The following is a 25,977-nucleotide window of genomic DNA, read 5'->3' as shown; positions in this document are numbered from 1 at the left end:
AAAGTCGATTATCTCAATGGATTTCCCCATTTGCAGCCTATATTTTTGCTAGGGTCATCCCCCGTCAGTGTCTGCTCCGCTTACAAACTTTTGCTATCGCGTAACGTGTCCGCAACACCGCCAGGCTGCTGTGTGCAGTAGTCACAATATTTTAGCTTGCAGTGTGCATTGTAATACGTGTGGACGTATTAGTGTAGATCTCTACTGGGAAATTTTAAACTGTATGAGGCGTATTGGTTCCATACTGTGCTGTCTGTCAGGAAACAACAAGCAGTCTGAAGTGATATAAATGTAGATCTCCTGATTGTGGTAGGAAAACTAATTTGGAAACCTTATTTGAATCCCACAATTTGACACAGTAATTAGCTTCCTACAAAGGTGGATCATCAGAATATGACCCTAATTATTAATCTTTTCTTTGTGAAGTTCAGAGGAAGAAAATACCTGTATACCCACTGATCATGGCGTAAAGTTAGTTCGGGTAAATCAAACAGTGCCTAACAGTACAGATACTCCTCCTTGGAATCACTTAGAATAACTAACGACACCAGGACAAACGTTTCTAAGAATAGTTTACAGTAGATGACCAGGGATGAAATATATAATGAACCAAATTCTGACAAAAAATTTTATCTATTCCGTCATAAATTCATGAAATTATTCAAAAGTAGATTTCTGCATAAGCTAATCGGAAATCACATTAAACAGCCATGTAAAAAACCATGGATCACTAGAAGGATTAAAATATGCTGGGAAAAAAAGGGAAAGGTATCTGAAGCCAAGAACAAGTAAATATTCTGCAATTATTACAAACTACAAAAACTGCTCATAGTTACTAAGAAAAGTTATTAAAACATAAAGTAACAAGCAAATTACGTCAGAAAGTAGTCACTCTGACAAAAGACTTAAGGCTGCAAGTAGTGCAATAAAACGAGTGACAGGACAGCAAGCCACATAAGAGAATAGCATGACTGTTGAATTAAACGGGAGGGCTATAAATGACGAATCACAGTTAGTATGTATGTTTGATAATTATTTCTCAAATACAGTAGAACATATAGGGACCAACGGAAGAAGTGGTATATACGTATTATTGAGTCGTTTTCTTCGAAAAGGCTCACTCTCAACTTCAAAAACACATGATATATTCAGTTCTGAACATACAGAGGTACTACGGCAATGATAAGTGTAACACATGGTGAGGAAATAATAACTAGGATTGAAGCTTCAAAACTTTTAGGGGTCAAGACTGGTGAGAATTTACACTGGACGCAAACACATTTTGAAACTCATAAAGCAACTTAGTTCAGCCAAATTTGCACTTAAAATCATTGCAGTTCTTGGGGAGAGACAAGTCAGTAATATGACATGTTTTATATTTTCATTCAGTAATGTCACATGGAATAGTGTTCTAGGGTAACTCATCCTTAATTAGGAAATTTCCTTGCTCGAAAACGTGTTGTACGAATAATTTCTGGTGTTCACCCATGATAATCCTGCAGATATCTGTTTATGGAGTTAGGCATTTTGAAAACTGACTCACTGTGTATTTATATCCTCATGAAGTTAGTTGTAAATAATCCATTGCAGTTCAAAAAGAACAAAGATGTCAGTAATTACAATATCAGAAGGAAAAATAACATTCATTAAATGCAAAATGAGCAAAATGTTGACAGCAACAATTGTTCATCACTTACCTAATAAAATAAAATATCTGTCACACCAGAAAGTTACACTGGAAGACAAACTGAAAAAGTTTCCACTTAACATCTCATTCTATCCTGTAGAGGAATTTCTGTTTCGTAATGTGCAAAAAATGGTGGATAGGGAATTACTGACATATTACGGCATTTTTTTAAATTGTAATTGATTAGCGTATAACCAAATTTACATATGAATGTGAAATTTGAATGTAAAATGACTCGTTCAACATCACTACTATTAATCGTACAAATGATCCATGGCTTACGAAACTAACAAACTAACTAATTTTAGGTACGTACATAGAGATTTCAATGTGAGGACATTAATTGTCTATTTCAGTATTATCACCGTACCCCATGTTTTAACCATCCACATTTGATTCCAACAATATATGACACAGCTATTGTGTGCCATACACATAATAACCAAAACATCATCAGAACTTGAACAATATGTCCAGTAACAGGCGTTGAGAGCTCTGCAGTAGTACATTTCCAGAAACACCGCATCTTACCGAATATCTCTGTGGTCCGTTCCATGGTATTTACATGTAGTTTAGAGCACTTACGGACTCATAGACAACCACTGCCTTCTTCGTAATAAGGATTTTTGAATTATCGGCGAACCACAGGGTAGTATTAACGTCTACATCGATAAACTCATCAGGCAGTGGTGTATCAGAACTCTTTTGGTGCCAATGTCTTACTGGTACAACGTAACGTTTATAATCTCATTTTTATTAAAAAACTGCCTCTTAATGTTTTCAGAAGTTAAGTTGTAATGAATAGTAAGAAACATACGCCGTGTGGATATGATGACGTATGTAGTGATAGTGGTCTTCCTGTAAAACGTCTATCAGCATGATGGTTATATGGGTAGGACATTTTTTTCTGAAAAGAAAAGACGCTTTTCAGCAGGAGATAATCTGAACAACTTCACTTGGAATTCGGTCTTGATCCTGGTAATTACTTCGATTCACTCGAAAAATCTAGGCTGCTACATAGGATCGGATATTACGAATCTCACGAAGCTCAACAATACTACCATGCAAATCTTATGTAGTTCATCATACTTCACTCGTTTTTCTGCTTGAGACGCTTATTTATTCTCAATAATAGTTTGGCATGGAGTATTTCAATAGCATGGTGCCAAATTAAGGGATCAAGTTGTTTCTATAGTACACACTCGTTCCAAACACAGTGTTTCTGAATGACATATTTCCGTAAACCAAGGCAGATTTCAACACCTAATGTGGCAGCTATACCCAGTGGAAACACTGAGTCTTAAAGGAGTTTGTATGACTCTGAGCAATTTAATAACTACGTATGAGCACCTGTAAATCGAGGGGTACTGCCTGTATGAGTCACAATAAACTATAAGAGACAATAAACTAAAACGGGTCAGATGGAAAAAAGGAAGTAAACTGGTTATTTTTTTTCAAAAATTATTGCCGTAACTGCTAGTATATACATTCCACTGTGAGACAAGACGGTAGCTGCCTTCATGGATAAATGTTTGCTGTTATCAACGCAACCATAGTTGTACTAAGGCATACAACTCTTCCTTCGTGCAAATCGAAGGCCACGAATGTCTTCCTTCGGGGCTCCAAAACTATGAAAATCACGTATGTAGAGATCAGGACTGTATGGAGGATATAGAAAGACTTCCCAGCGAGATTTTTGCAGCGTACTCAAAACAACCTTGGCAACATGTGGGCGTGCCTTCATTCTTCGGTAAGCCATTAACGTCATATAAAAGGAAAACATACCCACTTCCCCGAAAATACTGTTCACACATGGCAGATGGTTACTTGAGTTGTGCAATAGTGCCCATATTTCGGTAAAACAATTCCGCTACCCGCTGCGCGAACATTTACACAGCTGTGTCCTGACGTCAAAAACTGTAGGTACAGATGGCTGGACACGTGGATCCATCGTAAGTCTAATTAGCCTGTTTCGCTACAGCTATCGCAAGTGGATCTTTATTGTGAATGATGTAGGACGCCTACAAGAGGGAGATAGCACAAATAATAACAAAACGCAATAACAAAATGCATAACACAATGTTGTCTTGTAATAATTATTTACAAGCTGGTTGAGAGTCCCTTGAAAAACTAGTGATCATAGGACAATGAAACATCGTGGAAACATTAGGAGGACAGGAGGAAGAGCAATAACGAATTAATCATTGAAAGAAACAAATTTTAATATCCACCTGAGAGGGTAACATTTGTTAACTGCATATCATGTATACACTCCATGTTACAAACGTTGATCGATGTAACGACCATATGCATCCACGACAGCCTGTAAGCGCACTAGAGATACTATTTCACATATTGTTTGCAGCACTTTTCGAACGGTGGACAATGTCACGTTGAGCCGTAATAACAAATTTCGAGAACTGCTTGAAGCTCGCTCACATTGCGTCCAGTATTCTCAGGCAAGGAAACAGTAACCTCTTCAAAAACTTCTGGAGCAATTCTCAATTCGCCAGTTAGTTCGAAACTTCATCATGGTTTTCAGCCTCGGAGCGAAAATGGTTCAAATGGCTCTGAGATCAGCAGTCCCCTAGAACTTAGAACTATTTAAACCTAACTGACCTAAGGACATCAAACACATCCATGTCCAAGGCAGGATACGAACCTGCGACCGCAGCGGTCGCGCGGTTCCAGACTGAATCGCCTAGGACCGCTCGGCCACCGCGGCCGGCGCTTGTGTTTCAACGTCGCCTTAACAATACCGGCGCTTAACGTCAAGTCACTACACTAGCACTACTAAATAACAACAAATACCTTGTACCGTAGAGTCTGAACATCGTTTCTATAAAGTCTGGTACCCTTACGGTAATAGTTTTCTGTCTACACAGGCTCAAGTAGTAAAAGTGTAATTATAACCACGCTTTCTTACGTCGGGTTTCGGTCACTGATCATCTTCCTGATAAGAAAGGAAACAATCACATCACAGTTCATACATTTCTTCAGACATGAAGAACAACTTAAACATTTTCAAAATGTGTAAAACGATGATCATAAGATTCCAGTAACAAGGCTATGGGGCTCAATCTGTGGCAAGCGGTTTGTCATAAGATTGCAATAAGAATGCAGTGTGACAGAAACTGAGCCACATTGCCTTATTACTGGAATCTTACGACCACCGTTTTACTCGTGTTGAGTATGTTTAAAATGGTCTTCGTATGACAAGTGATGTTGCCATTATATTCTTTCTCACCTGGAGGACGGTCAGTGACCGAAATCGTTCGTAATAAAAATTACAAGACAGCATTGTGTCATGCATTTTTCCAAGCATAAATAAAAATGTCGGAAAAACACTTGCGTTTACACAGAAAGATACGATAACTGTTCACACTCACAGGGGCGTCATTTTTCAATACTGTGGTTCCGATTGCATGGGAGAAGAGCTATCACAGTAATTATACAAACATACATATATTTAGAACATTTTTGAATAATTTATTATAATTATACGCACTTCAAATACAAAAAATACCATCTCCAACTTCCATTCGTTGCAGAATACATGTAACAGAATGCTCAAAAGTATTTGAACGACCTGACGTGCGTACTGACTGATTTTCATGGAGCCCATACAACGTAACTTTCATGCAGGTCCTGAAATCCTTTAACAGGTACACAGCTAACCACTAGGGAACACTGCTCTGTATGGCAATAGGTCCACATGTAAATTAATACCACGATACTGCAAATATCAGTAAACCTGTTATTAGAGATGAGAGTGTCCTTGGAGATGAGACAGTCCGTAACGCTTGTAAACCCAAATTTCCTAAGATAAGTGACATTCAGAATATATTACCACTCCCATTAGTATCTGAGACAAACCGTAACCATTTTACATAAATTATTTCGATCCAAAGTTCTACGACTATTCGAAGTATTCATGCTTTGCAAAAGGCTTTCCACCACCTGTTGTTTGCCGTCCGCTTCGCGGGTAGTTCAGCATAAACTGGGTAATGAACTGCTCCGTTAGTAAACTGTGTGCCGGACCGAGACTCGAACTCGGGACCTTTGCCTTTCGCGGGCAAGTGCTCTAGCATCTGAGCTACCCAAGCATGAGTCACGCCCCGCCCTAACAGCTTTACTTCCGCCAGTACCTCGTCTCCTACCTTCCAAACTTTCATAACAGCGCACACTCCGCTGCAGAGTGAAAATCTTATTCATACTCCGTTAGTATGGAAACCTCGCCGTCAACAGCGTATCGCCGAAGGTATGGCCGAGCGGGTCTAGGTGCTTCAGTCTGGAACCGCGCGACCGCTACGGTCGTAAGTTCGAATCCTGCCTCGGGCATGGATGTGTGTGTTGTCCTTAGGTTAGTTAGGTTTAAGTAATTCTAAGTTCTAGGGGACTGATGACCTCAGATATTAAGTCCCATAGTGCTCAGAGGCATTTGAACCATTTTTCAACAGCGTATCTCTGGTAATTTTACTGTACTCATAACGGCACTTGGCATTTATGGAGTTCGAAGACACCGATTGTCCCTGTCATCTAACAAAACGTGACACTAAAAATCTAAGTTATTCATAAGCAGTTAATTGGGCACATATTTGAACAATAAATGAAATGATGAACTGTTTTGTTCTGGATATGGATTCAAACCTAGCATGAGAAACAGTTTCATCATCGGCTACCATTTATTGACGCCAAGTTGATTGTGATAACTAGCAACACACTCTTTGGCCTTAGCCTAAATTTATATAATGTAAATTCCAATTGTTATACGTAAGACATGTTTAAAAAAAACATCATTACTGATGGCATGTTGATTTGATAGATGCCATACAACCCGTTTGAAATTGTATTTCACCATTTTGTAATAGATTTATATTTCTAATGTTGAAACCACTAAATTCATCACCTCATAATTTGCTACCCTGAAGTAATGACTTATAAATACTAAAGGCCGTAGCAGGATAATAAGTTTGACAGGAGACCTACTCATTTGGTAAATTCGCCACTGTATCACGTATTAACGTAGAAAGCTGTAGTGTAATATTAAAATTCAATCAAAAAACAGTTTTAAAAAGTAACGTTCATTCAACTGACGCTGGAGGATGAAAGATCATGTTTTACAAACGCATCATCTGAATTAATATTAATCATTTTAAATGCGAATATTTTAGATTGCAGGCTTTACCATGGCTGTTTGACTGTTATTGATATCGAGTGAAACAACAAGTTTACTGTTACAAGTCATTGTTTATTTATATCCACAACGCGTTTCGAATGATTAATTCTCCAGCATCAGGTGGATTTACATGTGTTAGTATGACATATGTGTGCGTTCTGTTACGATTTTTGGGTAACGTGTGGCGCTGTCTAGTGGAAAAACAAAAACTCTGTTTCAGAACATGGTTTTGTGAAGGTTTATGACTAAAAACTAAATTTATACCGAAAGGTGAGAATAAACAAGTTAAATTGATTACCTCCAGTAGTCACAGGCTCCTTTCACTCTCGTGACATTATTCATATTCAGGACAGTTTACATATTTCTTTCTTTCTTTCTTTGGGCCTTTGTCCCACTTCAATGCAGTGTCGGCCGTGTTATTACGGATTTGGTAGTGATAGTTGCAGAGGGTGGCCAGATGCCCTTCCTGCCGCCACCCCGAACCCCCTTGAATGTAAGTAGTGTACCCCAGCTGTCTGCGTCTAGTGTAAGCCATGCAATAGTGTGAATGTGTTTCAAATGTTTGTGTGTCGTGTAACTGAAGCGGAACATGGGGATCATCCCGGTATTCACCTATTAGGATGTGGAAAACCGCCTAATAACCACATCCAGGCTGGCCAGCATACCGACCCTCGTCGTTAATACGCTGGGCGGATTCGATCCGGGGCCGGCGTGCCTGAGTCCAGGAAGCAGCGCATTAGCGCTCTCGTGTACCCTGGCGGGTACAGATCACATGTGGTGTGCTATATTTATTTTATTCTGCTAAGAAGGCAGAACAGGTTGTAGAAAAAATAGCGCACTCAAGTGCAGTTACTACCATATTAATATATATTCCAACTAATTTAATATGCAAAGAAAAAACTCTTTGAGTCTAGACTAATAGCAACTAAAATAGCAAGCAGGCAGGTTTTTTCACTATAAACTACATATTTATACTTCGCTGTTGTGATCTTAAATCCTTTAACTGGTGGGGAGAGATATGTCTACAAACATATTTTGGAGATACGCCAAATGTCGATAAGAGTGATTCGATGTTTTGGCAGGTCGTGTAGACCTATAACACTTCTGTTTCTATAAATGTAATCCAAACATAGGTTCGCAACAGAATGAAAAAATGGTCAATATCCGTTGTTACAGTGAAACTCTTACTCGACTTCAGTTAACATAATAAATATTCTGATATAGAGAGATGTTTCGACAATATTTATACGACACACAGCACACAGCACATGTGAACTCTGGGGCCAGAACCCTGGAATGGTCTGCAGCCAGATTAATTGATCATACACTATTTCATAAAAGTATCTGGACACATGTCAGTGGACATTAATATGGTTGTGTCCACTCTTGGCCTTTATGACCGCTTGAACTTTGCTGGGGTAATTTCAGTGAGGTGTCTAAATGTCTGTGGAGAAATGGCAGCCCATTTTGCCTCAACAGCTGAAACGAGAGAAGGTGCTTGTTGGAAGCTGGAATCTGGAGCGATTCCACTTTCCAGTTCATCCCAAAGGTGTTCCATTCGGTTTAGGTAAAGACTCTAGCCAGGCACTCGGTTTCAGAAACGTTATTGTCCACAAACCGGCACCTTGCAGATGCTGCTTTTTGGGGGAGTGCTACGAGTTACAGGACAGTTTTTACAAAACTGCTCTGTAACCTAAGTAATAGCCATCTATCAAAATTAAATTACACCAATTAAATTTAAATCACAACTGATGCATAAAAATGTGAATTTTAATGAAACAAACATCAAAGATCGCAAAACTAATGAATAATGCACAGTTCCGTTTCTCTTCTGTGAAATACAAATGTAATGATTCTTTGTAGGTTGGGCCCCCTGGCAGACTGCGGGAACGTGAGGGGTGCAGGTGTCTTACGACCAGCATGGATAGAAATGTTTCTAGTTGAAAGGTCAGGTCCTAAGGCAGATATGAATGGTCATTGTCGGAGACAATGCGTCATGTGCAGATAAAAGCCTTAAAAAGTCATGTAGCCGAGTTTCACAAGGCCATAAACTGACACTGTGAGAAATTGAGGAAAAAACTCTTTCGAGAATGATACAAATCTATAAAGGGTTCAAATGGTTCAAATGGCTCTGAGCACTGTGGGACTTAACTTCTGTGGTCATCAGTCCCCTAGAACTTAGAACTACTTAAACCTAACTAACCTAAGGACATCACACACATCCATGCCCGAGGCAGGATTCGAACCTGCGACCGTAGCGGTCGCGCGGTTCCAGACTGTAGCGCCTAGAACCGCTCGGCCACTCCGGCCGGCCTCTGGAAAGGGGTAGAAAACAGGATGCACTCAGGCTGAGAAGAGTCTGCTTGACTCACAGTAGGTCAGCAGGAAAAGTTGTTTAAATTTTGACAGGTAGTCCCAGCTTGGGTCAGCAAAACTATTATCATAGTGGGGAGGAAGACACATGAGTGCATATGTGGAGCATTTGTCATTGCCAGAAACATGAAACTAGTCTCCTGGTGGGACATAAGTTCTGCTTTTCGCCCCCCGCCCCCCTCTGATACATCGACATACATTACTGGTTAATCAGGGCAGATTCTTGAGGAGAAGGAAAATTGTTGTTATTGTTATTAACTTTTCAGTGGTTGGAACTCGCAAGGTCTCCAGCAACTGGGTGAAGAGAATTTCGTGTTGGCAAAATTAGCAAGATTGTGGAGTAGAATAGCAGACACTTTGACTCAGAGCTGCAGAGAGGCAACAAGTCGTCTTGGGCCATCAGAGGGAGCGACACTTCCACCTTAGAGGTGTAGGGAGGGAGGACGTCATCCCGGAGCTGATTATAGGTGAAGGGGCTGATCTTATAAGTGTCAGGTATCACTGCAGCCATCCTCCAACTTGGGTCTTAGAGTGATGGTAAGAACAAAGCTCACTTGCGTGAGTCACGATGTGGAGACTGCGAAGTTCGTTGTTGCGAGTTAGAGTCACGGTTTTATAAAATTAATTCACACAATCTGCTAGTGAAATTCAAAATGCGCTTACTGTTGCTTATATGTACTTTTCTGGTTTTTTTATTGAGTCTGTTCAATAATTCCGCAGTTACTGGGGATTTATATGGACATAGCTAATGTATCATTTCGTTTCCAGCTCCACCCATCTGTGCCACGATCTTTGAAATTCTGTGCGCTGTGTTCTTAATTGTTTTATTTATTCGAATATAATTAATGCATTTTAGAAACAAACAAGATGTACAGTATTTCGATGGAACCCCTTGGTAATCGTATTATTATTATATCTATGTGAGCTATCTTACCACACTTCATGTTTGATTGAGCCACCCTTGTTTAAATTCAAATGCTTATTAGCTTTCACGGCACTACATTTTTCTTAATATTGCACATGATAGTATGACGAGTGGTCTGTACATTGTATAGGTCACTGGGTTCAGACTTTGGTTAGAATTTCAGGGGTATGCTAAATGATCAACTACAGCCTCACATAATAATTTGACGATCCGGTCCAGTGCAGTCCATATCTGGGAGTATGCGTACGGAACGATTTGAAGTGGAATGATCATATAAAACTAATTGTTGGTAAGGCGGGTACCAGGTTGAGATTCATTGGGAGAGTGCTTAGAAAATGTAGTCCATCAACAAAGGAGGTGGCTTACAAAACACTCGTGCGACCTATACTTGAGTATTGCTCATCAGTGTGGGATCCGTACCAGGTCGGGTTGACGGAGGAGATAGAGAAGATCCAAAGAAGAGCGGCGCGTTTCGTCACTGGGTTATTTGGTAACCGTGATAGCGTTACGGAGATGTTTAATAAACTCAAGTGGCAGACTCTGCAAGAGAGGCGCTCTGCATCGCGGTGTAGCTTGCTCGCCAGGTTTCGAGAGGGTGCGTTTCTGGATGAGGTATCGAATATATTGCTTCCCCCTACTTATACTTCCCGAGAGATTAGAGCGCGCACGGAGGCTTTCAGACAGTCGTTCTTCCCGCGAACCATACGCGACTGGAACAGGAAAGGGAGGTAATGACAGTGGCACGTAAAGTGCCCTCCGCCACACACCGTTGGGTGGCTTGCGGAGTATCAATGTAGATGTAGATGTAGATGTAGATTTTCGAATACCCGCTACCTACTGGTATACACAGTCGATTTATAGGTCGCCAATTCACTAATTACCAGACCAGAAAGAAAATGGTTCAAATGGCTCTGAGCACTATGGGACTTAACATCTGTGCTCATCAGTCCCCTAGAACTTAGAACTACTTCAACCTAACTAACCTAAGGACATCACACACATCCATGCCCGAGGCAGGATTCGAACCTGCGACCGTAGCAGTCGCGCAAAGAACATGAGCGCACGATATTAATAATAAAACTTCATGCAACTAAATTAATATTAAACTGCCAGCAGTGTGCTAATTTTTGCTTTTCTTGAAGCAAGAAGAAGGACGTAAGTATAGTCAGTTGGACAGTTGCCCTGAGTCTCAACGCTGAACTGTTGAGGAATTTGCATATTTGTGTTTGTGCTTTTGCAAGAATTTATGGTGTTTTATTGTGTATATGGGGTTAGAGATTTCGCGGTGGGCGAGAAGAGTTTGTTGGTTGTGTCAGTATCAGAGTATGCCGAAGTTAACCTGTGCTCGTGAGAGCAATTTAGCGAGGATTAATGAGGTTCAAAGAGAAGTATCCGCTCATTCAGGATCTACAAATTGTGGTTTATGCATGGAATCCCAGTAAAAATAAAAGAAATGGTAAGTGGGGTGTGCTATGGTGAGCGCTCCATAAAGACAGAAAACAAACTCGCAGTGATAGGGAAAGAAGATAAACAGCAGTACAAAGAGACAGATAAAAATTCCACGAGAATAGCATTGGAAAATAAACAATAAAACGAGAAAAACGATGAATGGTGCAAAAAGACTGAAATATATTTTAAGGAGCATAAGGAGAATTTCGAGAAGCTACAGCAGAAGTTAGCAGATCAGCCAATGAAGAGCGATGAAGCGATCGCCAAAATAAATACGAAGATCAAAGAGGAGATAAAACAGTTTGAAGGCAAGATCACTCCAGAAACTGATGCGGAAATGCACGGTTGCGACATTAAGTTAGGTATGTTTTCACAAGAAATGAAATTCACAACAGACGAACAGCTGGAAGATGCTGAGTTACCTAAGGCTTGGGAAAATGGAAGAATAGAAAGAAGAGCAGCATGAGGCAACTCGAAATCACAGTCAAGAGACGAGTAAGTCAGAATTAAAAATCAGTTGATCAGTATGGCGAATATGTGAGTGGAAATTAACGAAAGTTGAAATCATAGGCAGAGGAAATTGCCACCGCCGGACACATAAAATCATAACCAGACAGAGACGATCCAAGTTTCGCCAACGGCGCAAGCGAGTGACGAGTCAGTATGGAGGATCACGAGTTTTGATTTGCTCAACGCCTCGATAACCAACGTCATCACTCAGAGCCCATTAGCAAAAAGAGACAAAGTTAACTAAGAGCTAATCGCAGAGAAGCGAAGAACCCTTGTTAGAACTGATGACGCAGAATGAGGCACACAGTAGCTGATGAATTTTTCAGTGAAATGGAACGGAAAAGTGCCGAGTGGATAGCGCAAACCAAGGGATGATTTACTAAAAACCCATGAAATTTTAGAAGAGGAAAGAATTAAACTAAAATTCAGGAACAATTTAGACAGCTTGCCTAACGGGAGTTTTGACATACTAGGGATTTTGATCGCTGGTGAAGGAAAAATGCCATTAGAAAGCGGACAAGTGCAGTCAGTGGACGAGGACGAGAAAGAGTTAGACCACGAGAAACAAGAGCGCGTAAAATTAAGAATGTTAATGATGGAACTGTAGGCTGAATCACAGTACCCAGATTCGAATCAGTATTTCAGTGAGATGGTGACACGAAACCACTTTGTGCACGCGCTGTACGAGCAGAAAGAATTAACAAAAATCTGCCAAACGAAAGTTACCGCATGTGATTTATGAGATAACGATCGCAGATCGCAGCACGAATGACATCAGTGTATTTCAATATTTGTCACACGAACTTGGATTCTATCGCATAGGCAGAATAAGACAGGCTACATTTCGTACAAACGCACTTCAATCCGGAAGCAAATGATTCATGTGATTCGAACTGGTATGCGAGACACCCATCCCGCAAAAACTGGAGTACATGGAACAGAAACAATGTCCGTACCGAATAGGTAACAGACGTAATAACAGAAGACACAATGACCAGCTTCGGAAATGCTTGGGAATTGCTGAAATCTGGTGTCGAGATCCACGGACAAATCAGGGGAAAGATGCTGAATGCAGTATCGAGAGGCGTAGCTGACTGGTAACTACCTCATCGAAAAGCAATCTCCTACGTACGAGGTAGACAAGAATGACGCGTGTCGACCTCCAGGAGCTCAGGAAGTCTCTACTAGGAGAGCAATAGGATGAAGTTAGTTTCAATTACTCTGTGATATATGTAGAAACAGGCAATAGGATAAAAGTATAAAGCTTCAACTGGGAAGACGAGTAAGAATAGTAAATACTGGAATTATGGGTGTATATGTTGTACGTTAATTAGGAACGTGAATATTTTACGTGGGTGTGCGTTACATCTATGTGATCTACGGTACCCAAATTTCATATTTGATTGGGCAGCCCCAGTTTACATTCAGATGGTTATTAGTTTGCGCTACGCGACATTTCTCATAATATTTCACATGATCATATGGGGAGCGGTCTATTTACCGCATAGGTCACCGGGTTCAGATCTTGTTAGCTTCTCAGGATAATGGTGAATGCTCAACCAAAGTCTCACAACTGACACAAACAATCAGTTTCTCCGAGCTGTTCCTCTACTATACACAGTACACAACGCTGTAAAATGTGTTCATATCCTTCCATGTTGAATGCTTTCTTAAGTGCAGTAAGGGACTACACCAGACCCCCGAAAAACGCCCCTATACCGTAACACCACTTCCTCCGTACTTCACTGTTGCCACTTGACATGACGACAGGTAACATTCTCAAGGCACTTGCCGAACCCGAACCCTTCCATCGGATTACCTCAGAGTACAGTGTGATTTACCACTCGAAATCACTCGTTTCTATTCATCCACTGTTCAGTGGCGCCTCTCTTTACACCACCTCTCGCGTCGCTTAACAGTGACTACGGGAATGTGTGTGTTACGATGAGCTGCTCTGCCATTGTACTCCTTTGTTATTTAATCCCTACGCACTCCTTACGCAGTGTTGGACTGCTAGTAACAATTTAGAACTCACCGGTTTGATGCGGTTTTTTAGAACCATCCTCCGCAATGTCCGACGGTCCCAGTCTGCCAGTCCATGAAATCTGCTGGTCTTGATTTATCCGTGGTTGTTTCGTCGAGTTTCCACTTCACAATCACATAATCAATAGTCGGGTTGGGCAGCTTTAGAAGGTTGAAATATCCCTGATAGGTTTTTTAATCAGGTGACATCCAGTGAGTAGTCCACTTTCGAAGTCAGTAAGCTCTCCTGAACTCAGCTGTTACTGCTTCCCTACTGAAAACACAAGACTCCTCGCCTCCATTTATACTGGTGGGTGCGCATGTCGTGACAGCTTGATGTTGATTCTACTTTACACAAGGGTGTCCGGGTACTTTTGATCAGATAGTGTACATACAGAAAAGTATATTTTGTTAGTATAGAATGTGTAACACAAAAATTTAGACAAACTCCACACATATCATTAGGTAAACTAAGCGCTTATTATGTTTCTAATTAAAAGATTATGTAAACGACATTTTTATGGTTTATAGGAGAAAAGTTTTAAATTAGTTAACTGATGGAAAGTCGGCGAATAAATTTGTCTCTGAGCAACCAATGAAAATTAAGAACTTCTAACCTATCAGCATAGTACTTGATGGAAAACAGGGTGTTATTAGGAACTTAAAATATGCTATAAAGAGTCATCAGTGATTCTAAGTAGTACATAGTGTCCACATGATCTCAGGTGTCAGACGACTAATTAAGAAAATCGTAAAGGGAGAATATTGTAATTTGTTAACATGTTTATCCACATTTGTCTCTCAGAGGGAAGGAAGATTAGGTTCATTAGAGATAGAGCACAAGTTCGGAATGTAACGAGTATGAGGAAAGAAATCGGGCACACTCTTTCAAATAAACAATCGCAGCCTTGGCCTTGAGCAATTCAGGGAAATCATGGAAAATTTGTACTGAAATGATCCGATGAGAATTTCAATCGGCGTCCTCTCGAATGTGAGTCCATCTCGCTCGATGTGACAGAGAGAACTACCCTTTAGCTCTACAAAGACCTCATACCTCATTACGAATGTCCATATATCTTCCAGTATATCTAAAGCTTATTGTTTATTAATCCCATTGTCCTCGTGAATGTAAAAGAGCAAGTCGATAGATCCACGAATTTCATGTAAAATATACTTTTATTATACAATTTCATCTCATTTTCTCGTCTACAGATGTAGAAAAAGAAAATCATTGCGTACTATTGTATATTTATTTATTTACCATTTCAAAACATAAAATGAAATGGAACGGCACTGCCTGGAAATTAAATAAATCTGAAATAAGTATTCCCAACATACAATCCGTGTCACAGACTCTATTGGCAACTTCACATGCAACACATGTGGCACACCATCATTCAACCTTCAGCTCCCACCGCTCCAAAACAGCATCTGACGAAAATTGCTTCATACCTGTGGCTCGTGATGTCAATGGTTGAGCATCATGCAAGTTATATGTCGTAATGACGACATGACTCGTCATTGTTAAACTGCAGTTTCATTTGCTGTATGATTCTGTAAGTCATTATAGAAAAACGTCTGCCTCTCGGATTGACGCAGCTATACGCTTGCAAACATATATGTAACATATTCACTAACGTGGTTGACATTAGAATGGTTTTGCCATGCACATAAAAAAACAAGATATGAGTTCAGAAAAATAAAAAAAATCATGGAATGCCATCGTTATATACATAACTCGATGGCATTTGAATTCACGAGAGTGAATTTGAAATCATACGTTATGTAGTCAGTTTCTGTGAAAAGTAATCAGTGATGCGACGTCGAATTTTTAAATAAATTTCTATTAATTGAAATATGTGTGAAAAACTAGGTACACGAATCGAAATAATTTTTTTCTCCTGCTTTGACTGAGATAGCCCAGTTACTTTTAAAAGCAGCTGTTTAAAGTATCTAAAAGTAAGTGGTGCAGTGGCTCTGTCTCTGGTTTGGTGGGATGCATACGGTGCATATTTCTGAGATTAGTTCAAACGCTAGTAGTAACATTTCTCTTTTTCGAAAATATATCTTTGATAATGACATTAAAGATAAAATTGCTGTGAGGCCTGGCACTGTCGCGTAACTTGATACAAGTCTACCTACTTAGTATTGCAAATTGTCGTACACATTACTACCTGAAAAATCACGATCCAAAACGCACGTCTTAACATACCTCATGTGTAGAAATAAGTGCTTGGCTTCTTCTAGCACCGTACCTGCTCCGATCTGTGAATAATAGTACTTACATCTTAGTGAACGTTCGGAAATAATCATTTGACCGTGGGGGTCGATAGTGAAATAATAACGTTTGCGTAGATCAGTGGCAGAGTTAATTAGGAGATAGTCTCTTGGGATCTTCGCCTATCATTATGTTGGCTTGGTTAATAATTACTATCAAAATGTATCGGTGGTTAGTCGCTGAAATTAGTAGACTCTTTCGGCTTAGTAACAACAACAGTCAAAAAGTTTCAGCGGGCATCTCACTCCACTTTCACCTTTACAGCTCGCTGAGCTAAGTTACGCCATACGAAAAGCTCTTACGAACAAAAGAGGCGATGTCTTTAAAACGACACGTGCCGTTCCCTGTGAATAACTCTTTACGCGTTGCGCTGAAGTCACTTTATTGCGAACGCTGAAAAAATGAAATAAAGCAGGAGAAAGGTGCGAGTTCTGTATGGAGAAATCACAATGTGTGTCACGTGGAGAAACTCATTGTATACTGCTTCTTATTTTATGTACACTGATGAACCAGAACAATATGAGCACCTACATAACAGCGTGTCGGTACAACCCTCGAAAGCAATAAAGCAGTGATTCCGTGTGACATCCTTGGTATGTCTTCAGGGGCATTAAGCATCATAGAGCTACAAACAGCTCACGCAATTCCTAAATTACGGACTGGTGGTTTGTGGCTGCGGAGCTGGCGGAAGATTGCGTCCCGTACGTATTCCATCGGGTTCAGATCAGGGAAATTTGTCACCAGCGTGAGCTCACTATCAAACTCCTCAAACGACTGCAGCGAAATTTTGGCCTTATGTCACTGACAGTTATCCTGCTGGATGGTTCCATTGTCGTCGGGAAAGACATCAAGTACGAGGGGATGCAGACGGCTCGCAACAATGTTCACGTAGGCCCCAGATGTCGTGGTGCCTGTCGTGGTCCCATGGAAGCCAAGGTTAATGTCCTTCCCACTATAATACTGCCCCCACCGGCCGGCATCTGTGGCGCGGCGCATGTATCGAGCTACAGTTCGCCTAGTTGACGGCGTGTCACAACTATCGAACTGTTTTAAAAAGAAACGTGATTCATCCACCCAGGAAACACGTTTATAGTGATTCACGGTCCTGTCGCGGACATCCCGTGGCCACTGTAGCTGTAACTGACAATGTTGTGAACATGGGAACGAGTAGGGGACATCTGCTATTGAGAGGAATGATCAACAATGAGTGCTGAACATTGAGCTCCGAAACACTTGTGGCTGGCCTAGGATTGTACTCTGTTATCGCATCCACCACATATTGCTGCCTATCTTACTTTACAGAGCTACCAAGCCGCCGACCTCCACGTTGTGGTATAAGCTGTACACATCCTACATCTTGTCGCCTACTCGGGTTTCAACGTCCTTCAACCAGATTCCATAGATGCTCACAACAATAGCATCCGACCAGCCGACCAGCTATGCCGCATCTGAAATGCGTCTTCACAGACACGTTGTCTTAACAGCCTCTCCTCTTTTTATCTCAAGGACCTGCAGCGTTGTAAATCCCTTGAAAAGACGTTAAGCGCTTTGAACCAATAACGCTGCTATAACAGTATTTTATTCAGATATTCTTGTGGCCATGAGCTCATTGCAACAGCATGGTCATTTTGAAGCTACCTGCAAAACATATAAGATGTCGATACATAATTTTTGTACGTTTTCATTAGTTATAAATTACGCTATAATTTTTACGTTATAATTTGGAAATACTTACGTCCTTAGCACATCTCTATCGCTGGTGCTGTCGAAATTTACTTCAACTTAATAAGCCGACGTGGCTTTATTACTATGGAGATTCTGAGCACTGTTTTTGAGATCTTTGATTCGTTTTTAAAACTGACAGCTTGATAACGATGTACTGTGGTTGCGTCTCTGGTTTATTAATCTATGGATTTGTGTGATATTGTTAGTTTTGTATTGGTTACTGGTGGAACAGGGTGGGGAAATAAAAGTGCCCCAGAAAACGGAGTTCCAGCGTACACAGAAACTCGCCAGAGAAATTGGAAATACAGTACTAACCTGACTGTAGCGGATGTTGAAAGCGAACACCATTCATCTCTTGGCAGTTTTTGGCCCTGGTCAAAAGTTTATAAAGGCGGACCGAGGCTGGACTTCTGGAATTGCTGCAGTCTCATCAGAAATGTTCTGCTGCAGTTCTTGAAGACCATGAAAGTTGTTGCGATACACCTTACATTTGAGGGCTCCACACACAAGGTAATCGCACACTGATATATCACGTAACTTGGGTGGCCAGCTAGGGCTGCGACCAGACTGACTTCTGCTAACAACCCAGACAGGCATTATGATTGTGTAAATGCGATCCATGGTTCGGCCAGCTGCATGGGCAGCTGGTCTATCCCGTTGGAAGAAAGTATAGGTCCTTTCCTTCTCCGTTAATGCTTCCACAAATTCACGTCCAATCGTGCCCACTCGTCCGGCCACTTTTATTTGTCCCACGTTTTATAATCTTCACCTATATACTGTGGTTGCTTCTCTGGTTTGTTAATTTATGAATCCGTGTGATATTATTTTTGTATTGTTTACTAGTGGTATTGCCTTTGCCTAAATTACTTATCCATGATCGTTTTCGATGATTTCAATAACGTTGTCGCTGTTATTTTTATACTTTAATTGCTCGTTCATTTAAGATTTTGTTCGGATTTGCGTGTATGAGTGTAAATTTCTATTTCTTCCAGAAAATTTGGTTTCGGGCCCTGTGGTGTTACTTGCAAGATCTCTATAGCGTGTTCTCTCTGGTTCATGTTGTGAATTTTTGGAAGAAAAAGGAATTTACACACATACGAGCAAATACCAGAACAAAATCTTAAATGAACAAACTGTTAAAACATAAATATTACATCGACAACTTCAATGAAATCATCGAAAACTGTCATGGATAAATAATTGAGGCAAAGGTAATATGACCAGTAAACAATACAAAGATATTAATATCACATAGATCTATAAAATAATAAACAAGAAATGTAACCATAGTACATCGTTATCAATATTGTGCTGACGGACGTCTTCGCCAGCCGGTCGGCACTAGGAAACACTGTATAGCAGGCGCTGAGCTAGGCGAGCCTATGACAAGGGAAGCCCAAGACATGCCACCAGGCTACGCGCCGATTACGCCCCCTGGGCAGAGTGCGTGTAGGCCGCCGTCGCCAACCGAGCTGTCTCAATCTCTCCACAGCTCGATCTCTCAATGTCAGTAGCTCAGTAAGTCGCATCGGGACTCAGTTCGCATAGCACCTCAGTACGTCGCACTGTGCTCTAGTCTTCCACAATGATACTCGTCGCCTCTCACCTTAGCTATATGTGAGGGAACGATAGTCATTGTATATACACTCCTGGAAATTGAAATAAGAACACCGTGAATTCATTGTCCCAGGAAGGGGAAACTTTATTGACACATTCCTGGGGTCAGATACATCACATGATCACACTGACAGAACCACAGGCACATAGACACAGGCAACAGAGCATGCACAATGTCGGCACTAGTACAGTGTATATCCACCTTTCGCAGCAATGCAGGCTGCTATTCTCCCATGGAGACGATCGTAGAGATGCTGGATGTAGTCCTGTGGAACGGCTTGCCATGCCATTTCCACCTGGCACCTCAGTTGGACCAGCGTTCGTGCTGGACGTGCAGACCGCGTGAGACGACGCTTCATCCAGTCCCAAACATGCTCAATGGGGGACAGATCCGGAGATCTTGCTGGCCAGGGTAGTTGACTTACACCTTCTAGAGCACGTTGGGTGGCACGGGATACATGCGGACGTGCATTGTCCTGTTGGAACAGCAAGTTCCCTTGCCGGTCTAGGAATGGTAGAACGATGGGTTCGATGACGGTTTGGATGTACCGTGCACTATTCAGTGTCCCCTCGATGATCACTAGTGGTGTACGGCCAGTGTAGGAGATCGCTCCCCACACCATGATGCCAGGTGTTGGCCCTGTGTGCCTCGGTTGTATGCAGTCCTGATTGTGGCGCTCACCTGCATGGTGCCAAACACGCATACGACCATCATTGGCACCAAGGCAGAAGCGACTCTCATCGCTGAAGACGACACGTCTCCATTCGTCCCTCCATTCACGCCTGTCGCGACACCACTGGAGGCGGGTTGCACGATGTTGGGGCGTGAGCGGAAGACGGCCTAACGGTGTGCGGGACCGTAGCCCAGCTTCATGGAGACGGTTGCGAATGGTCCTCGCCGATACCCCAGGAGCAACAGTGTCCCTAATTTGCTGGGAAGTGGCGGTGCGGTCCCCTACGGCACTGCGTAGGATCCTACGGTCTTGGCATGCATCCGTGCATCGCTGCGGTCCGGTCCCAGGTCGACGGGCACGTGCACCTTCCGCCGACCACTGGCGACAACATCGATGTACTGTGGAGACCTCACGCCCCACGTGTTGAGCAATTCGGCGGTACGTCCACCCGGCCTCCCGCATGCCCACTATACACCCTCGCTCAAAGTCCGTCAACTGCACATACGGTTCACGTCCACGCTGTCGCGGCATGCTACCAGTGTTAAAGACTGCGATGGAGCTCCGTATGCCACGGCAAACTGGCTGACACTGACGGCGGCGGTGCACAAATGCTGCGCAGCTAGCGCCATTCGACGGCCAACACCACGGTTCCTGGTGTGTCCGCTGTGCCGTGCGTGTGATCATTGCTTGTACAGCCCTCTCGCAGTGTCCGGAGCAAGTATGGTGGGTCTGACACACCGGTGTCAATGTGTTCTTTTTTCCATTTCCAGGAGTGTAGTTGTATTATGGACACGGACAAGATTCAAGAATTAGTACATGTTATTTGATTACCATTAACCACAGAACTTCAGATTGGACATCATTGAAGTTAGGTACTCAACTGTTTCCTGTAAAGTTAAGTACTCAATAGGTTCCTGCAATAACGTGTGTTTTAACCCCATGTGCATTTTGTGTTATAGTGAGAGAAAACCGGCCATCCACCTATCATACAACACTCTCCTCATCCAGTCAGGCACCACAAAACATTAACAGAGGGCACAGTCACAACAAATATGTCAACAGAAGCTGTAAATTTTAAAATCGAATCAAATATCTCAAAAATAGTGCTCAGAAACTTCAGATTAATAAAATTTCATCAAGTTATTAACATATAATAAATCTCGAAAGCACCAGCTATAACAATGTGGCCAGGACACAAGTATTCCAAATTGTAACCTAATTTATAACTAAAGAATACGCACAAAAATTGTGTACTAACATCTTACATGTTTTACAGATATCTTGAAAATGACTATGGTGCCAAAACGAGCTCATGGCCAAAAAAATAACTGAATAAAATACTATTATAGCAGCATCATTGGTCACCTTTATTTTTTCCGCTTTATTGATATTCTTTGTCAGAGTCGCTTTTGTCAGTGGATTTCCCAATGTGTTGTCCGTTTCGTCGCAGGAATGATTTACCATTCACCTGTGCTCCAATTAAATACTTCCCTTATTGCTTTACGTTGCTCGCAACCCCACGAGGAAGCACGAGTCTCATCGTTTTCAGTGGTGGTAGCGTATTGTCTCATTAGTATTGGTAACTGGTGTGCACCATACACTGAATAATACTATGAAGAGGATGGTTACTTGAAGTGAAACAAAGACATTATTGTTTCCACAGGCACATTAAAATTTTTAAATACTTATAACACACAAAAATTGTACCGTAGGTATTTTCTGAGTTATTAGACGTTTCAACCACTCCGCTGACATCTTCAGGAGTCCTCTGGTGACCCCAGATGGCTGAACACTGTCGAACGTTATGGTCAAGCACCCAGGGACTCAAAGGAATTCCTAAGGAATACCGGAATAGTGACGTTGAGTATTCTAGAAGTTTGAAGAGGAATATGACTAGCGTAGCAGCTCAGAATATTTCCATCAATGATAACGGCCACGAAAATCTGCACTCTCACCGGAACGTTATTACTCACGGCTGTTGACACTGGTACAGTGCTTTTCCTCGAATCGAGGTATTCACCCGATTCCCTCATGACATGTTAAAAACCTGCGAAATCCCAGAGATGGAGTGTCCCATGTGTGGCGCACTCACGAGCTGGAAGCTATCAGATGCGCTGATATCGTACGTCTTTGACATCCTTCGCTTAACTCTCACGTCGACGCCCAGTCCAACGTCTTATGACATCCCAGTCACGTGGCACACTAAACTATTCAAAGTCCGTCGCGATTGATGTGCTGTATCGGTAACACAGCAGCTATCTTTAATTCAGTTTTTAATGTCTGCGTTTGTATGTTTCCAGGCTGTTAATATATCTGTGTCCATGGATGTGAGATACTATACTCCTCCTTTGCCAGTCATTATCTTCTTGTATCTACCTTTGAAGAGCGCAGGGCCACCGAGAAATGTGTGGCAGAGGACACTTGAACTACCAGAATATTTTATTTCACTGAAGGAGATGTCGCATTGGTGTCGACAAGAAATTAGTATTCGGGAGGATGGCGGTTCAAATCTAGGCCCGATCATCCGGATTTAGGTCTCCCTCAATGTGGGCAGAGAGTTCACGTTTACCGGTGTACATGATGCGGTCTGCTATCAGAAAAAGTCATATGTCCGTTCTTCTTTACAGGAACAATAAATATTTATGTGGGAACGACACTATTTCTGAACGATGGTTTGGTTGAAGATGTGCTACTGAGTAAGGCCTATCGATTTTTAACTTTGGGGCATTCGACAAGATGGAGCTTATCGTAACGGCTAGCTGCACTGAAATTCCATTACTGAAGTACTGAATCTTCGTCTGCAAGCATCACACCAGACAAACTGACAATCTCATTTCGCTCAGTAGTTCAGTGACAATAACTCATTTCAGTCACTGATGGTGACACTTCGAGGATTTACAACTGTTCAACCAATACATAAGAACAGTAACTTACATTTCTTTTTGTTCCAAAGATATAGCTTCCTGTAAATCGTTTTTCCCAATAAAACTACTTTTAGGCCTGTTGAAAAGGCATAAAGAAAATGCATCACTCATGTATGTGTTTCTCGCTTCTGCTTTAAAATTAAGACACAAAAAATTAAATTCTGCTGTAGTGGTCTTCAACTCGAAGACTGGTTTGATGCAGATCTTCACACTAATCTATCATACTCAAGCCTCTTCTTCTCCAAATACCTCCTGGAACGTACAAACATTTGAACTTTATTCATCCATTTGTCTTCCTTTACAATATAATCCCAGCTTCCCTCCACTATTAAAATTGCCTCAGGACGTGTCCTCTCAATCGTTCCCACGTTTTATTCAAGTTGCGCGGCAAATTTATTTTCTCTCTAACTCAATTCAACGCCTTCTCAATAGTTACTCGATCTACTCACGTAATCTTCAGCATTCACACATGTCAAAAGGTCCTATCTTTTTCTTGTCTGAACTGCCTGTCGTCCACGTTTCACTCCCGTACAAGACTACAGTCCAAACAAATACTTTCAGAAAAGACTTAACAAATTCCTCTTTCTCAGAAAAGCTTTTCTTGGTTTGCCAATTTGCATTTGATATCTGTTACACTGGAGCCATGGTAGCTCCTGAGGGCGGGCAACCCGTATAACACCACAGAGGACTATACCCAAGGCGTACCCAAAAGCACCATGGTAAACACCGGCTATTTGCATACAAGATAATGGAAACAGACATGCCGAGCACTACTTCATGCAGGGGGAGCTCGAGCCACAGCCTGCAGGAAGTATCACTACGCCAAAACCTGATTGGCTGGAGACAGCAATTTAGGGGCTAGAACCAGGCCCGGAGTTCAGTTCATGCCGGATGCCGACCTCTTGTACTGCGACCGTTGAAGATTACGTCTTCGTCTCTGTATTGGACTGTTACTAGTGTGAGTGTGTGTTACAACGAACCTTTGTGGAAAATTAGAGGTGAACTTTTGTTTACCTCTAATAGTAGTCTTTTACTGGCATCGTTATTGTTACCTTTCGTTTGTTGTTCAGCCATCAACCTTGTGAACTTACATCAATAAAAGTTGGGTTTGTGAAAAATTGCGAATTATCAGTCACAGCAATACCCTCATGCTTGCTGTCAAAATAACAAAACAAGCTAGTATTTCATTTCCCAATCTAATTTACTCAGCATCTTTAAATTCACTAATTTAATTCGATTACACCCATCGCACGTGGTTTACTTTTGCTGATGTTCATTTTATATCCTCGTTTCAACATACTATACATTCCAGATGTGTGCACTGCCACCTTCCGCAGTAGTTACATACTGCGGCGACCTGCAAAGCTTGCAACAAATGTAAGTAGAGGTTAGCACCGCTAGCCGGAGTGTGGCGGGTCAACAGTTCAAACCCACAAGCAGCAGATATTTCTTATTTAGAATTTACTTTTTCTGACAGGTTCTTGGAACGTGGTAATTTTTTAATGTCTATATATTGTGGAATATTGGTTGTTTCTATAAATAACACTATGGAACAATCGATGTTCCTACAATTAGCTGCACTCTCACTCCAGGAGGTCAGTTCTGTTCTTGCTGTACATTGGTATTTGCACCAACCGTGGTTTCAGTGCTAACTGTTGTATTTCATGGACGACCCTGCTTTCGGATTTGTACTTGAGTATGGTTACGAAATGACAGGCTAAACTATAATTGTTTTTACCGACTGAGGCTTCCTGCAATTTAAGAATCAGGTATGTTTCCCTTTTATTTACTAAACATCTTCAGTGGTCATTCTGGAGTCCTGATAAACATACTACACATCTACATTTTGGTATTTATTGATCAAAAGCAGTTTCCTTCATGAATTTGGGGTACAACCTACTTACAGTGTTTGTACCTCTTGTTTACACATTCTGAACTCCGCTCCTTTTTCCAGCGTTATTGGCGGAGGTTGAAGGTTGAAGTAGAAAACTCCTGGTTGTACATTCATTTGTCACAATTGTTGGGCTTTTGTAAACATGTGTTTTCTCAAGCTGCACTGGCGCATTTTATCACTTCACTTTTGTAAATTTTACAGGAGATATAACATTGTAGTTTCATCTCTTCTGCACTCAGATCTTCGTTTCCATGTAAGTGTTGAGTATTGTCACCATTGTGAATACAATTTTTCTGTCTTTCTTGGACTTCCGTAGTTGTGTGTGTGTGTGTGTGTGTGTGTGTGTGTGTGTGTGTGTGTGTGTGTGTGTGTGTGTGTGAAAATCAGAGGTGGTGTGTCAGATGTTCAGTAGAAGTGTGAGTGGAGTGGAGATGAGGGTGGTAGGGAGTGAGTTGAAAGGTGATGTTTACAGTTTTGGGGAGGAGAGGAGTCGGGTCAGTGATTGTACGTATACCAAGCATGGTCATATGTCTCTAGCCGGCCGGTGTGGCCGTGCGGTTCTAGGCGCTTCAGTCTGGAACCGCGTGACCGCTACGGTCGCAGGTTCGAATCCTGCCTCGAGCATGGATGTGTGTGATGTCCTTAGGTTAGTTAGGTTTAAGTAGTTCTAAGTTCTAGGGGACTGATGACCGCAGATGTTAAGTCCCATAGTGCTCAGAG

This window comes from Schistocerca piceifrons, chromosome X (genome assembly GCF_021461385.2).
Source record: "Schistocerca piceifrons isolate TAMUIC-IGC-003096 chromosome X, iqSchPice1.1, whole genome shotgun sequence".
Lineage (NCBI taxonomy): Eukaryota > Metazoa > Arthropoda > Insecta > Orthoptera > Acrididae > Schistocerca > Schistocerca piceifrons.
This window is presented reverse-complemented; position numbering follows the sequence as displayed.